Here is a 14035-nt window from a genome sequence, read left to right on the forward strand (position 1 = left end):
TAAGTATAAGTTTTATGTGGCAATATTCCCCGAAAAGAGCCAGTTAATCTCTAAAAAGAATTCAAGAAAATCATGTAGACTTCATCTGACCCTGAAGGATTTTCCCATAAGAATTAACCATTGACTTTTGCAACTCATCAACAACTCTTTAAGACAGCATGGTTTCTTTGAACTTAGTAAAATGGATTCAAATATTAGGGTATTTATAAATATTCATAGAAGTAGAAGGAAATTCCCATAAATGCAAGATTGATTTTAACAGATTTTGTGAAATACTTCAGAAAATTATTCATTTAACCCATTTTGATTTTCAGACTGGCTGGACACAGAATTTCCATAGCAACTTCTGTGCATACCCCTAGATGTCCACCTTTACCTAACACCTTCTAAAATCTGAACTTTAAAATATTTTTGACATTCATTGTTCTATAGAATCCAGAATTCCTCTCTAACAAAATAAACTATTAATAAAATATTTTAAAATTGCATAGGACACCCTTTTTCATATAAGCATTTCTATAGGGTGCCTACAAAATACAGCAATCATCATTCTTCTGTCATAGTTACTATCCCTTATTTCTCAGCAACTTTGAGATATCTTGCAAAATATACATTCAGCAGCAGATTTGAAAAGGGCTACAGTGGCAGAAGGTTTTCAAATTTAAGTATAATATTTAGCATGCAAATAAGGTTTCATCCCTGCCTTTGTATTTCAGTTTCAGCCATATATTTTATTGCATTGATCTTAGCTTACATACTAAACACACAGCACTGACTATTTCAGTGATTCTGATAATTTCACAGTGTATTTGGCAAGTTCAGTTAGCACAGCCGTGGTATTGTAGAATCATAGAATAGTTAGGGTTGGAAAGGACCTTAGGATCATCTAGTTCCAACCCCCCTGCCATGGGCAGGGACACCTTGCTCTAAACCATATCACCCAAGGCCTCATTCAGCCTGGCCTTGAACACTACCAGGGATGGAGCATTCACAGCCTCCTTGGGCAACCCATTCCAGTGCCTCACCACCCTAACAATAAAGAATTTCCTCCTTATATACAATCTAAACTTCCCTTGTTTAAGTTTTAACCCATTACCCCTTGTCCTATCACTACAGTCCCTAATGAAGAGTCCATCCCCAGCATCTCTATAGGCCCCCTTCAGATACTGGAAGGCTGCTAGGAGGTCTCCAAGCAGCCTTCTCCAGGATGAAGAGTCCTAACTTTTTCAGCCTATCTTCACATGGGAGGTGCTCCAGTCCCCTGATCATTCTTGTGGCCCTTCTCTGGACTTGTTCCAAAGGATCCATGTCCTTTTTATGTTGAGGACACCAGAACTGCACACAATACTCCAAGTGAGGTCTCACGAGAGCAGAGTAGAGGGGCAGGATCACCTCCTTCGCCCTGCTGGTCACAATCCTTTTGATGCAGCCCAGGATACGGTTGGCTTTCTGGGCTGCAAGCGCACAATGAAGCTGGCTCATGTTCATTTTCTCATCGACCAGCACCCCCAAGTCCTTCTCCACAGGGCTGCTCTGAATCTCTTCTCTGCCCAGCCTGTAGCTGTGTCTGGGATTGCTCCGACCCAGGTGTAGGACCTTGCACTTGGCATGGTTAAACTGCATACTCACAGAATTTGAAAAACAACAAGGTGCTTGGTGACAGCCAGGATGGCTTCACTAAGAGGAAATCCTGCCTGACCAATTTGGTGGCCTTCTATGATGGGGCTACGGAACTGATGGACAGGTGTAGAGCAGTTGATGTCACCTACCTGGATTGCTGCCTTTAAAGTTAAATGCAACTGCTTAACACAGTAAATTGGATCTTATTTAGCAAATTATTTTCAGGCTGATCAGACAAACATGTTTTACAGCTATGAAACTACTTTTAACTTTAGTAGTAAGATAAACTGATTTTTACAACACTTGCAATTACAAAGCAATTTTTATTGCTGTTTACACATTTGAAACTAGTATAAATGAAGATGGCTAAATACTGTAACTCTGAAAGTCAGGGAAGATAAGATAGATTTAGTCAACATTCACATGTGATTCAACTTAATTTCATGTTTTCATCTGTGGAATCCATCGTAGTTCTGTTCCCAGTTCCTTCTGAAAAAGATGCCATCTATATAAGTGGCAAAACTCAGATTTTGGCTAAAAGGCATCACTACCTGAACAGAGCTAATATGTTGTAGAGCAAAAATTAGAACACTGGTCTAACTTTAAGTTTCTTGCTTAATCTGAGACAGTTCTGCAGGCTGTATTTCTGAAGCTTGAGGGGTTTCTGCATCTATTTACTGAAGTACATTTGAGATTATTTTTGGCATCCTTACACTGGGTCATGAAACAGCATGCTTTGGCACCTGCTAGCCTCACTAGCAATCTGCTTACTCCAGGCTGTCATCCTTGTGCTACTCCTGGATATGCATCTGACAAAGTCTTGCAGGTTTGCTGGGATCCAGAGTTTTGCAAACAATGGGAGATGAGCGGCATATGAAAATGCTGCGTTGCTGTTTAAGTGTCTGAGACCGGTCTTTATTTGTTGATTTTGTACTTTAAATACATAAAAAATAATGCTGTTTCTGCATGTTCCATTTTACTGGTTATGGTTGATACTTAAAGCAAACATAACCAAAATAAAGCAGAGATCCTTTCTCCTAAACTCATTTGTTAGCACTTGAAAATTTTCATCACAGGGACTTTCATGTATATTGCACTAACCACCTCAGCTGCTGAGGAGTTTAGTGAAACTCTGGCACTAACAGTACAGATTATAATGGGGATACAATTTAAATTAGTATACTAACCTGCATTAATTGCATATCCTCACTTCACTGTCTACCTGCAAAGATTTCAGATTGAGAAAAAGTATCTGGTTCTGAAATGGTTTTAAAGGACCAATATAAACTCTGATGTGGTCCTGTACATACAGAGATTAGTAAGAAAATGATTCCAAGGGAACCAGTGGAATAACCGATGACGGATACAAATTATCTACTTGCACAGTAAAGTCTACTCAGTTTTCACACTTAAAATTATTAAGTAGGAGAAGGCAGGCATGCAATATTTTTATTTTTAAACTTATCACCTCGTGACTATGACTATGAACATGCACCCCAGTGCAGCGGAACAAGGACATCTGAAGGAAAAAGTGCTACCTAAAGAGTAGGATATTTTCCTCTGGCTTAGTTCCTATAGACATGGAGTTCATTTCACTTACCTTCAAATATCTGTAACATAGGCATCCACATCTAGGCTGATCTCTAGGTTTCCTTTATTCTCACTAGCAAGGAACATGCTATTCTACAGTCTGATTCATTTGACCTATTTAGATGGCTACCTTCTGAAAAGATGAATCATGCCCTAAAAGTGTCTATTTCTCCCCATTGACTATAAAGGCAGCCTAGCCAAAGACAATTTAGATATAAAAGCCATCTACATTAGAACAGATAAATTTCACCCCCGAAGCCATGAAAGGGAGCACAAAAGTGGATGCTATTTTCAGCAATATTTAACTTCTGTATGATTTTGAAATAGGAGACCATCCACAAGGTCATCAAGAGGACAATACTACTGAGAGCTGGTGAGAAGCAATGCCCTGCTCTGTCCTAAACCACAGTGGATCAGCTCCTTCTTGAAAGGAGCAAGGTGACCAGGAAATCTGCACCTTCCCACAAATATGCTTGGAAGAAGAGTGGAAACTTCTTTCTTTAAACTTGGTCTGCAACAGCATGAATAATGACATACTAGAGTCATAAACTGTATTTGTACACAGAAAAGGCTACTGAACTATAACAACTTGCACATGCTTTGCCCTGCCACCATGCTTTTAAGAAACTTTTTAAAACAGTTTCTTATTGTAGCTTTGACTTACTAGAAAACATGTAAATTCTGTTGACTTTAGCTACTTATTGGATAAGATTCTTCATAGTTTTTATCAAGCATATTCCTTTCCTTGGCATTCTTCATTGCACTGAAGATGAATGTGTGCTGTAGAAATGTACTTTTCTTTTGTCTCAATGTATGAAAGTCTTTTTTATACATAGGCTTGTTAATAAAAGCTTTACTTCTACGGTATAAAAAGCCCAGTTCTTATCTAACTCAACCCTGATTCAAACCCTATTTTATCAATGAAAACTTTATCATAACTCCACCTGGCTTTCAAATTAGTCTTCTGTGTCTTCCTTGGCTTCAGAAGAAATACTTCAGTTAGATACAGCAGCTAAGCGATACATAGATATTCATGTGAAGTGGAAAGAAAGAAAAAAGTGCATATGCGCTAAGATATTTTTGCACAGCAAAATTTACAACCCAATATTCATAAAGACAAAAGAATCATTTAAGATCACATAGCAAAGCTAAAAACTGGAAACTGGTAAAAAAAAAGCTACATGCTAACTCTTCATAAAATGCTGGAGTAGTTGCAACCCCCTGCCATGGGCAGGGACGCCTCACACTAGACCGCGTTGCCCAAGACTGGCCGTACTTGCCTTGGCACTGCCAGGGATGGAGCATTTACCACTTATTTTAGCAATTTTTTCCAGTGCCTCACCACCCTCACAGTAAAGAACTTCTTCCTTACATCATTAAATCATTTTTCACCTCTTCTAACCCAATTTCTCTAATATTTCCTAAGTGTTTGCTACAAAAATGATCAGCTCTATCACCAGATTTCTCTTAAAAACTATTGTTATTTATGTTGCATGCTCCCCCTGATGTAGGATTTGGATTTATACATGTAGCTGCTACAGCAGTGAGAAGAGACCATGCCCTTTTTATAGTGGGTTTGATTTGATTTTATATCCCAAACAATTTTCAGAATGATTTAGGGATTACCTATTCTGGCAGGCTGAGGTATATATTCAATAAAACAGAAGAATTTTAATTTTCTCGTTTCCTATTTTTTATTGGTGATGTTACCCTTACCTGGTCTTTTTAGCTTTAATATCACTGTTCCCTGTAGCTGCTAACATCAGCAGCAGCCTGTGATCAGTCACAGTTGTCTCACCCATGCAATATAAACAGCCGTATCTGTTCACAAGAGCAGAGATGCTGCCTAGAAACTGCAGTTTAAAGAGCCTACTGCTTCATTTTTGAACCACTTAAGTCTGGAGAGAGGAAAAGAGAAAGAAGCACAACTTTATGTGATGATTTCTGCTACATAAATTTACAGTGGTAATTTATAAACTGTAAATTTAGCAACATGTGACATTTTGATTGATGAACTTTGCTTTTTCAGATCATATTAGGAAAATTTACCCTGCCAAGAGCTAACATGAACTTCCCATCATGACATTATATTTGTAATACTCTGAACTACCATAAGACATTATTTTGCTTTCTGTATCCTTAACATTCCATCAACATCCTATCATAAGAACAGGATGATATAGAAGTGAAGAGAATTCATTTCAGCTAATGAGGGAAGCTAACATTTCTAAACACTCAATTATTTGAGTGGGGTAACTAAGATACCAGAAATAAGAAAGGACACCTAATTTTGTTACAAAAGCAGAAAAAAGCCCAATCATAACCCCTGATCCCTAGGTTTTGCTTAATCTTGCTCAATACTTAGCTAAGTGTCTTGCAAGATGCTTGTGGCATAGACAAAACCTGAACTCATCTTTTCGAAATCTAAGCTAATTCTCTGATTAATGGACCAGACTTTTCTCATTCCCTGAGGCACTGTAAAACAAGCCGGAAGAATATAAAACTGGCTAAGAAGAATATTGCATATCAGGGATTCCTACACTGTCTAATTAGCCTTGCTTTACTATGTCTTTTCACCATGGTGGCAGGGCAAACTGAATAAAGCAGCAGGGATAAAGTGCCTTAAAATCACTAATCTATGATAGTGTCCTCTACGGGTCCACATCCTGCAAGGGACCAGGGCATCCCCTGAAGATGTCAAATAACTACATCAAAGTTGCTTAAAATGCTATATCTTTCATTTGATATATATTACAAGATAGAGCTTAATATAAAGCCCAGAATGATGTTTCTATCATCCATCAGCTGAAGTGAGCAATCCTCACGAAGATTCACATTCACACAAAGAAGGGAGCTTACATGACATTTTCAGGGGTTAGTTGCTAAGTTTCAAACTGATTTAGTCATCCATAGTATCTACAACTGTTTGTATGTCAGCCATGTGAGATATCTGGAATGTTAACGTATTAACAAAATGTGAGTATCTGATATTCCTTTGCAGATGTAAGATCAAGATGTATATATATTTTATGCAAGCAAAAAGAAAACAACAAAAATCACACCATCAGCATTTAGTCTGCAAGGTTATGCCCTTGCAGAGCTGCAAAAGCCAGAAAGACTGAGAGGTTCTATTAGTAAAACATCAAACATAAAGAAGGTAAATATTTCAGTTGAGACTGGGGCTGTTGGTAACTGCTTACGAGTTATCTTTCTGTTTGTGTTGATGCAGAACTGATTTTATTCCACACACACACAGAAAGGTTTCTTAATTGTCTTGTTCTGTAGAAGACTCTACAACAGAAAGATAATCTCACAAATCCATTTACTTTTCTCATGTACATTCCATCAATTCTCAAACTTTAAAATTATTTAGCAGCCCACCAGGAAGCACCACAAAGATTTCTCAGGATCTTAAAGCAGAGTGCAAGAAAATCTATGACCTTAACCTATCCAGCTGATGTCCAGGATATGTCTTGTATATTCTCATCCCACCTTCACAAGTTATTTTACTGCTTTATTCTTCTTATACTTGCATTTCAAATATTATTGCTTTCCACTGAGATATCTGTGTCTCATCAACTCGTTACAGTAGATTGGCAAAAAATGAACCAGAGGTAAGTTTTCTCTGATATTTAATTTAAATTTTCCTTATAATAACTTATTTACTAAGTTATGTAATTGATTCATGCTTTATCTTCTTTTAGTATAGAATTTCTGAATCTAACTACATTTATAACTGCTGTCCATCATCGTGAAAGAAAACAAGTGATTACACCAATATATTATATATCTGCCTCTATCTTATGAATTATTCATCTTTCTACTGAACCTTGTCCTCAGTTTCCTCTGAAAAGCTGGACCTATGACTTTTAGTGGAGCTTATTCCCCTAATAAAATAAATATTCTGATGTTCGTTTGGGAAAACATACGGCACATGCAAGAAAATAATAACACAACTGTGTCCTGTTATATTAGATAAGAAAGGTCTGTAAAAAGTGTCTCCTTAAGACAAGATAAGAATCAGATACAAGCCTTCTGAATTTCTGGGTAACGCATAGGTTTTCTAAATGAGAATTCAGTAAAAGAAATAGGATGCAAAAAAAATCTCTGTGATAAACACCAAGGGAACACTATCTATTTTCTCTATATTACACACACATGGCAAGGAAACGTATGAAGCACTTTGCATAAGTTTGCAAGCAATGCTTAAGAAAAATATATTTTTCAAAACTGAAATAGGTTTATCATTACCAGCCTCTGAATTCAGTTCATCCACATTTTGCACACTTACACACTCAGTTTATATTTTTATTTGTTTTTCATGCCAGCAAGTAACAACTACAATGATTATCTGGAGGTAGGATGGCCCTAGGGGAAGCCATACTTTATCGATAAATGCACACACACACACACACACACACACACACATATATAAGGAAACACATAGCAAGCTTCCCAGCTAATCTATCCTGCACAGCTGACTGCTGTTACAGTTTAATGAAATAAAATTTCCTATTTATTTACAATAAGCTAAAAAAATCTGATTTCACAGTAAAAAGAATTCCAGTGTATTCAGATGCAAAAAGATTCAGGCACTCATTCCTGCTCTGTGTAACTTCAGCAGCAAGAATAATATATGCATTATCTAATTTAACTGCAAATGACCCTTAGCATGAATTGTCTGTTTAAAGATAATGCACAACAGAACTCTTAGCTGCATCCCAGAAGTCATGCAGCACCAGGCAGATAAGATCACAAAGGTTACCAGGAGTAGTAAATGGGAAAAGCACTACAGGAAATGAACTCTTGTCAATAATCTCAAGAGAGTGCAATATTTAGGTCAATTGTACCTGAAATTGTTTGGTGGGGTAATTGCTCTTTGGTACAGACTCTGCTCTCTGAGCCTGTCAGAGTGCTTGTAGGTCCACTGGATCAGATTCACCAATGTTCTTCCAGACTCATTTTCTAAAAGAGAAAAAAACAAAAAGACAAAACCACTTTACTAAAGGTAGCAAACTTCCTAGGAATGGAAAAAATCATGCACGTGATATTTTAGCTTTTAAAAACAGGCTTTCAATAAATGCATTTAATACAAAAACTTGTTCCAATATCCAACTGATTTCCTCTGTTTCCTAGAATATAGATTTGTTCAATTATTCAGAGTTTTTATTTGGTACTGCAAAAACTTTCTATATCCAGTACAATATCTATGGAGATTTAGAGCAATCTTTTGCTGTTGCTAATCAGTTAATGATCAATGCAAAATTAGAATTGGTCTTAAATCCTGTTATGTGTCATAATGCAGCATTATTCAGGCTTTAATTCAGGTTCAGTCCTTGTCTGATAAAACAGCCTATTGTTAATAATTTAAGATGCTTTATGCATGTGTTCAGAGAAATGTGATAAATTCAGTTTTAGGAACCCAATCTAATGAGCCACATATTGACCCTTGACAGCAGTTAGCTGGATTCATACAGGTATCAGAACACAGCACCTAGTCCTTCTGTCTTATGATTTCTTAGAAGAAATAACAATATTCTGCTTTGACAGCACAGTCTCTGGCAGTACTATTCTTTCTTCATGTTAAAGAGTCAATATTAATAGGATGAATTTTAAAGTAAGGAAAAGCCTCTTCTAGCAGCTATTCAGCATGTGTTTAACTTCTACACAGACAGATACAGCATCATATTTTGTAGTCATTCCTCAGTGCTTGTGATTAGTGTCTACCGTAATTAAAGGAAATGTCATGACGTAACTACACAGCTGAAGAATAGAAATGTAATTTTTATTTAAAAGAAAATACAAAGGGAATAAGATACTCTGCTGAAGGCTGCGGTAGGTGCATTGGTTATTTGAGCTACTGTTTCTTGCACAGAACTTCAAATTCGAAGATACTCATTAAACTGACTAGATGGCAATAACAGACGAAGTGTTAATGGGGCAGCAGTGGAGTGTGTCAGGAAAATGAAGAGACCCTGAGGGGCTCACCACACTGTTTATGCTCAGCTAAATCCAGCAACATTGCCATAAATCCTCTAAAAGATACTGTACACAATTTCTTACATGCTACTTTTCAGGCAAGGAAATATTCAATGAGATTATAAAATAGGAACAAAATTAAGCTTAAAAACTATTTTCTATTAAACAAGCTGTTTTCATGTAAACGCATCAATTAGTATGCTGTTATTACTTCTTTATAATTTTAGAAAAACACAGAGAAGGCCTTTTAATCTTCAAAATAAAGCATGAGTCTAAGTGAAAAAATCTGAAACTGTACACAGGAAAAGAAACATTTAACCAAAGAATCATAATTCCTTTCATAAAATTCTTTTATAATTCAAGAATCAGGTTTCAATATTAGTTTCTTATATACACAGTTCAGCTAGCTAAAACACAATTATGCAAAACCCCAACAACTTTTCATAAGAGTGCAAAATTCTTGATTTCTAGTTAGTTTTTTTATTATTATTATTATTCTGAGATGGAATTCTGAGGAGTAAATTAATGTTAGGAAATATACATAAACCATTAATTTAAATAATTTGCTGCTTAAAATTAAACATCTTATATATAGTTCTACATACATCTTCATGGTAATATTAATGTGCCTTCTCTCTTCGATCTTAGAAAAAAATTTTCCCTACGTAAGGATAGATAGATTTGCTCTTAGGGAGAAAATGGCTGTAACATGCTTCGTAACTTCAATTGTAGGCTCAGATGCAGGTAAGAAATAGTTACTTACACAATAAAGGTACCAACGAAACTGTTACATGCTTCACCTAGTTTATTTTTCTACTTTTGTTTAAACGGTACGTTGATGTTTATGATTTAAAAGTTCTGGGGCGTTGCAGGAGGAACTCCACCCCTCCGGCGCCGGTGTTTCAGCACCATGGCTAGCGACCGCAACTGCCGCCCTGCAACCCTTCGAAACAAACGACAGCTCCTTCCAATAGCCGTTGACTTCAAAATGAAAATACCTTATTTCTGGAGGCAGTGTAAGTAAGTGCATGTCCTATGGATATCCTAACTTGCTGCTGAATTAAAAATTTGTTAAATATTAAAGCATTGTGTTTTTTTTCTGACAGAACGGCTTTACACTGAAATAGGGTATATTTAAATTAGATACCAGGAAGAAGTTCTCTGCTGTGAGGGTGGTGAGACATCAGAACAGGTTGCCCAGAGAAACTGTGGATGCCCCAACCCTGGAAGTGTTCAAGGCCAGGTTGGATGGGACTTAGAACAAGTGGGAGTAGATGCCTCTAGTGGAAGGTGTCCATGCCCGTGGCAAGGGGGATGGAACTAGATAATCTTTAAGGTCCCTTCCCACCCAAACTGTTCCATGATACTATGATACTTGGGGCTTTTCATTATTTGAAACAATGAGAATTAACAGATCTGAAAATAAATCAGCTGTTAAAATACGCAAAGACAAGGCTAACAGTGCTGGTTTTCACTACACACTCCTGAGCCTCTACTTCAAATTGAAAAATATGATGTCCAACAGCACTTTTGCATTTATGGGGAATACTGATTTGCATATAAAAATCAAGTCTCCACATGTGCAGTACCTATTCAGAGACCTGCCTTAATATCAGCTTGGTAAACGCACATCCAGCCACAGGCAACTTGCTTACCCCTGAGAATACTGGAAAAATAAAGTCCCCAGTTTTTTTCATTAGAATTCTGCTAATGATAAAAACGCTTTGTTTCAGGAGCCTAAACAAAAAAATCAATTGCTCTTGTAGAAGTAGTAATATAGGGTACTGCTTACAACCTAAAAAAAGCAGATTAAATGACATGGCCTTTAAGATGCCCTAAGTGATGTACTTACTATGAGAATGGCAAAACCACCTGGAATGGGTGCTTTATGAGCAGTAGACATTTTAGTAGCAAACAAGAAAATTGTCACAAAAAGATTAAGTGCCAAGTGATGCTGAAACCCAGCAATTCCCAGGAAGGTCCCCATTCTTATTATCCCCAAAGCTACAGAAGAAAAACTGAACCAGTAAAATAAAACCATCAGGAAATGTCCATCTCTACCTCATTCCCATGCTAACACTATCTGCCTTTCATGGGCTGTGTACATCCTCTGCCTTCTTCTGCTCTGCTATTTCAACAGTAGTGGTCACTCAGGTTGTTGCTTGCAATAATTTAATTTGCTTTTCTGTTTCTTCAGGGAAGGATAAAATAATTACAACTATTTCCAACATTTTGATAGTTTTAAAAATTATTTAAAGAATTGATTCATATTAATATTTATGAGATATTTGTGATTATGGACAGATTTTAGCAGATGACAGATGATATAAATTTAAAGACACTAAACTCATGCTTCTGATTATTCAGATTAATTTATAAATAAAATACAGTGGGCCTAGTCCTGCTTCTGATGACATCAGGGAGACTTTTATCATGCTTTTTAATGGAAATGGTATCATAAACCCAACCTCTAGAAATAAACATTAAGTCAAAGGTCAAGAAATATAAAACCAAAAAATCAGTTCAAAAGTATTAGCTGAATAACAAATACAATATTTTTTCTCCCAAAATATGCAATTCTGAATCCAAATGCAAAAATCAAGAACCTAATATAAGGTGAAAAACTCTTTTCCCTATTATTACATATTTCCTGTATTACCTTCCTCCATTAAGAACCCATATAAAACTACAAAGAGTAAATATTTGTGAGCTCTTACATTAACACAAATCCACCAATAGTCAGTCCCAATCCTGCTTTGAAATAAATATTACCTAGACTTATAAAACACTATTATCTATAAATGAAAGAGGATGATTAAGAAAACATGGTTTGAAATACAGAAATATAGCAGAGTGAATGCCCTTCATCAGAGGAAGAAGATATCCAAAGCTGGCAGTTACTGCTCTCAGAAAATTTAACCACTAAAAGCAGACAGTCCATGTGCATCCTTGTTAATACTGGATGTCATGTTTTCTGATGTCAAGTGTGGCTTAGGTAGGATTAATGGTTCAAAAAATCAGTTGCTGCCAAATAAGGATTTAAAACTAATGAGGAAAATACACAACTGGCATTGAGAGCAGTTTTTTTGGAAAGGCTGCATGCACTCCTCAAACAGTGGTTGAACAGTTATTACCTGACTGTGAGGCACACTGGAGAAAGTGGGAAACAGTGTGCTAATACCTGAGTAAAAAAGCTGAGGACTTTCCTGACTGTGAAAGGCAAAGAGGATGGTAGAAACACTTTGGAAGTCTTTGCAGTGTTACTTGCAGCTTTTCCAAAGTCAGCAATGTGTCCAGTGCCAGGACAATATTGAATCTGAAAACTGCCTTAAGTAGGAGGATGGCACCCCAACAGCACTGGATGTGTCAAAATGTTGTCCTTTCTCCTGCATATTAAAACTCTACTACAAAGAAGATTGTATTAGGGAAAAGGCTGTTACATTAAGGGCTGTTAATTCAGAGGTAAATACTTTTTCTATGTTGAGATTCACCTCCTCAATACAGTGTTACCCAAAGAGCCAGAGCAGAAGAAAATCAGGAAGGTAATCAAAGCAACTTGCCAGTGGTTAAACTAATGTAGGGCAGAGAACTGATTTCCCTTTCTGGATCTTTCCTGCTGTTTTCTGCAGCACACCAGAGGTAGTGATGGCATCTTAAAAAACAAAAACCCTCAGGTATATGGAAGTGTAAAAAACAAAGCACTAACCTACAGATTACGGACCTAAACACTGCAGACGATGAACTCTATACAGAAAGAACGATTAGCCGATTTAGTTTTACCTTCTTACACTGATGACTATCAGGGAAGAATTTTATTATAAGTGAATGAGGCAAAGTGAAATGTGTTACTGATATGCCTACAATGCCAGATTTTGGGCTGAGCTGTTTACACACTCTAAGGTGCACCAAGGTCAGAACTACCTAATGACTCCAGGTGAAAGTACTGAGCACCTACAAACTCCTCTGTGGGCTAAAGCCCAGTTTTACCATCTGTTGCCACACGTTAATTCTTTATTCTCTCTCCTTTAATCCTTAACTGAATGTAACAGCAAGACCATCTCTTGAACAAAATTAAGTCAAAACTGAAGTACTGTAACATAAAGACACATAGAAATAAGACTTTTCAGTACAACAAAAAAAAAAACAAAAAACTGTAGCCTGGCCCACTGTAGGAGAAGATCTGGTTCAAGACCATCTTAAAAAACTGAACATACAAAAGTCCATGGGACCTGATGAAATCCATTCATGGGTCCTGAAGGAGCTGGCAAATGAAGTTGCTAATTCACTGTCCATCATACTTAAAAAATCATGGCAGTGAGGTGAAGTTCCCAACGACTGCAAAAAGGGAAATATGACCCTCATTTTCAAGAAGGGGAAAATGGATGACCCAGGGAATTACAGACGGGTCAGTCTCACCTCTGTGCCTGGCAAAATCTTGGAGCAGATTCTCTTGAAAGGCATTCTAAGGCACACAAAAAAACACAAGGTGCTTGGTGACAGCCAGCATGGCTTCATTAATGGGAAATCCTGCCTGACCAATTTGGTGGCCTTCTATCATGGGCCTACAGAACTGGTGAACAAGGGTAGAGCAATTGATGTCATCTACCGGGACTTGTGCAAAGCATTCAACACTGTCCCACACGACATCTTTTTCTCTAAATTGGAGAGACATCAGTTTGATAGGTGGATCACTCGGTGGATAAAGAACTGGCTGGATGGCCGCATGCAAAGGGTTGTGGTTAATGGCTCAATGTCCGCCTGGAGACCTGTAACGAGTGGTGTCCCTCAGGGATCAGTGTTGGGACCGGTCTTGTTCAACATCTTTGTCGCTGACATGGACAGTGGG

General features: G+C 37.2%; 1 protein-coding gene across 8 annotated transcripts in view; it reads right to left on the reverse strand.

Annotated features, from left to right (window-relative positions):
- MYT1L (myelin transcription factor 1 like) overlaps positions 1–14035 on the reverse strand; it is a 315455-nt gene that overhangs the window by 220570 nt on the left and 80850 nt on the right. For 4 of the 8 annotated variants that reach the window (XM_061357560.1, XM_061357561.1, XM_061357562.1 and 1 more), the window contains exon 2: positions 8061–8175. The exons of the other annotated variants lie outside the window; for them this stretch is intronic. The gene's annotated coding sequence lies outside the window, so the exon portion shown is untranslated. The remainder of the gene's footprint in view (positions 1–8060; positions 8176–14035) is intronic. 8 annotated transcript variants of the gene reach the window in all.

This window comes from Neopsephotus bourkii, unplaced genomic scaffold (assembly GCF_033783945.1).
Source record: "Neopsephotus bourkii isolate Nb327-2 ecotype Australia unplaced genomic scaffold, CSIRO-AGI_Nbou_v1 NB_908, whole genome shotgun sequence".
Classification (NCBI taxonomy): Eukaryota; Metazoa; Chordata; class Aves; order Psittaciformes; family Psittacidae; genus Neopsephotus; species Neopsephotus bourkii.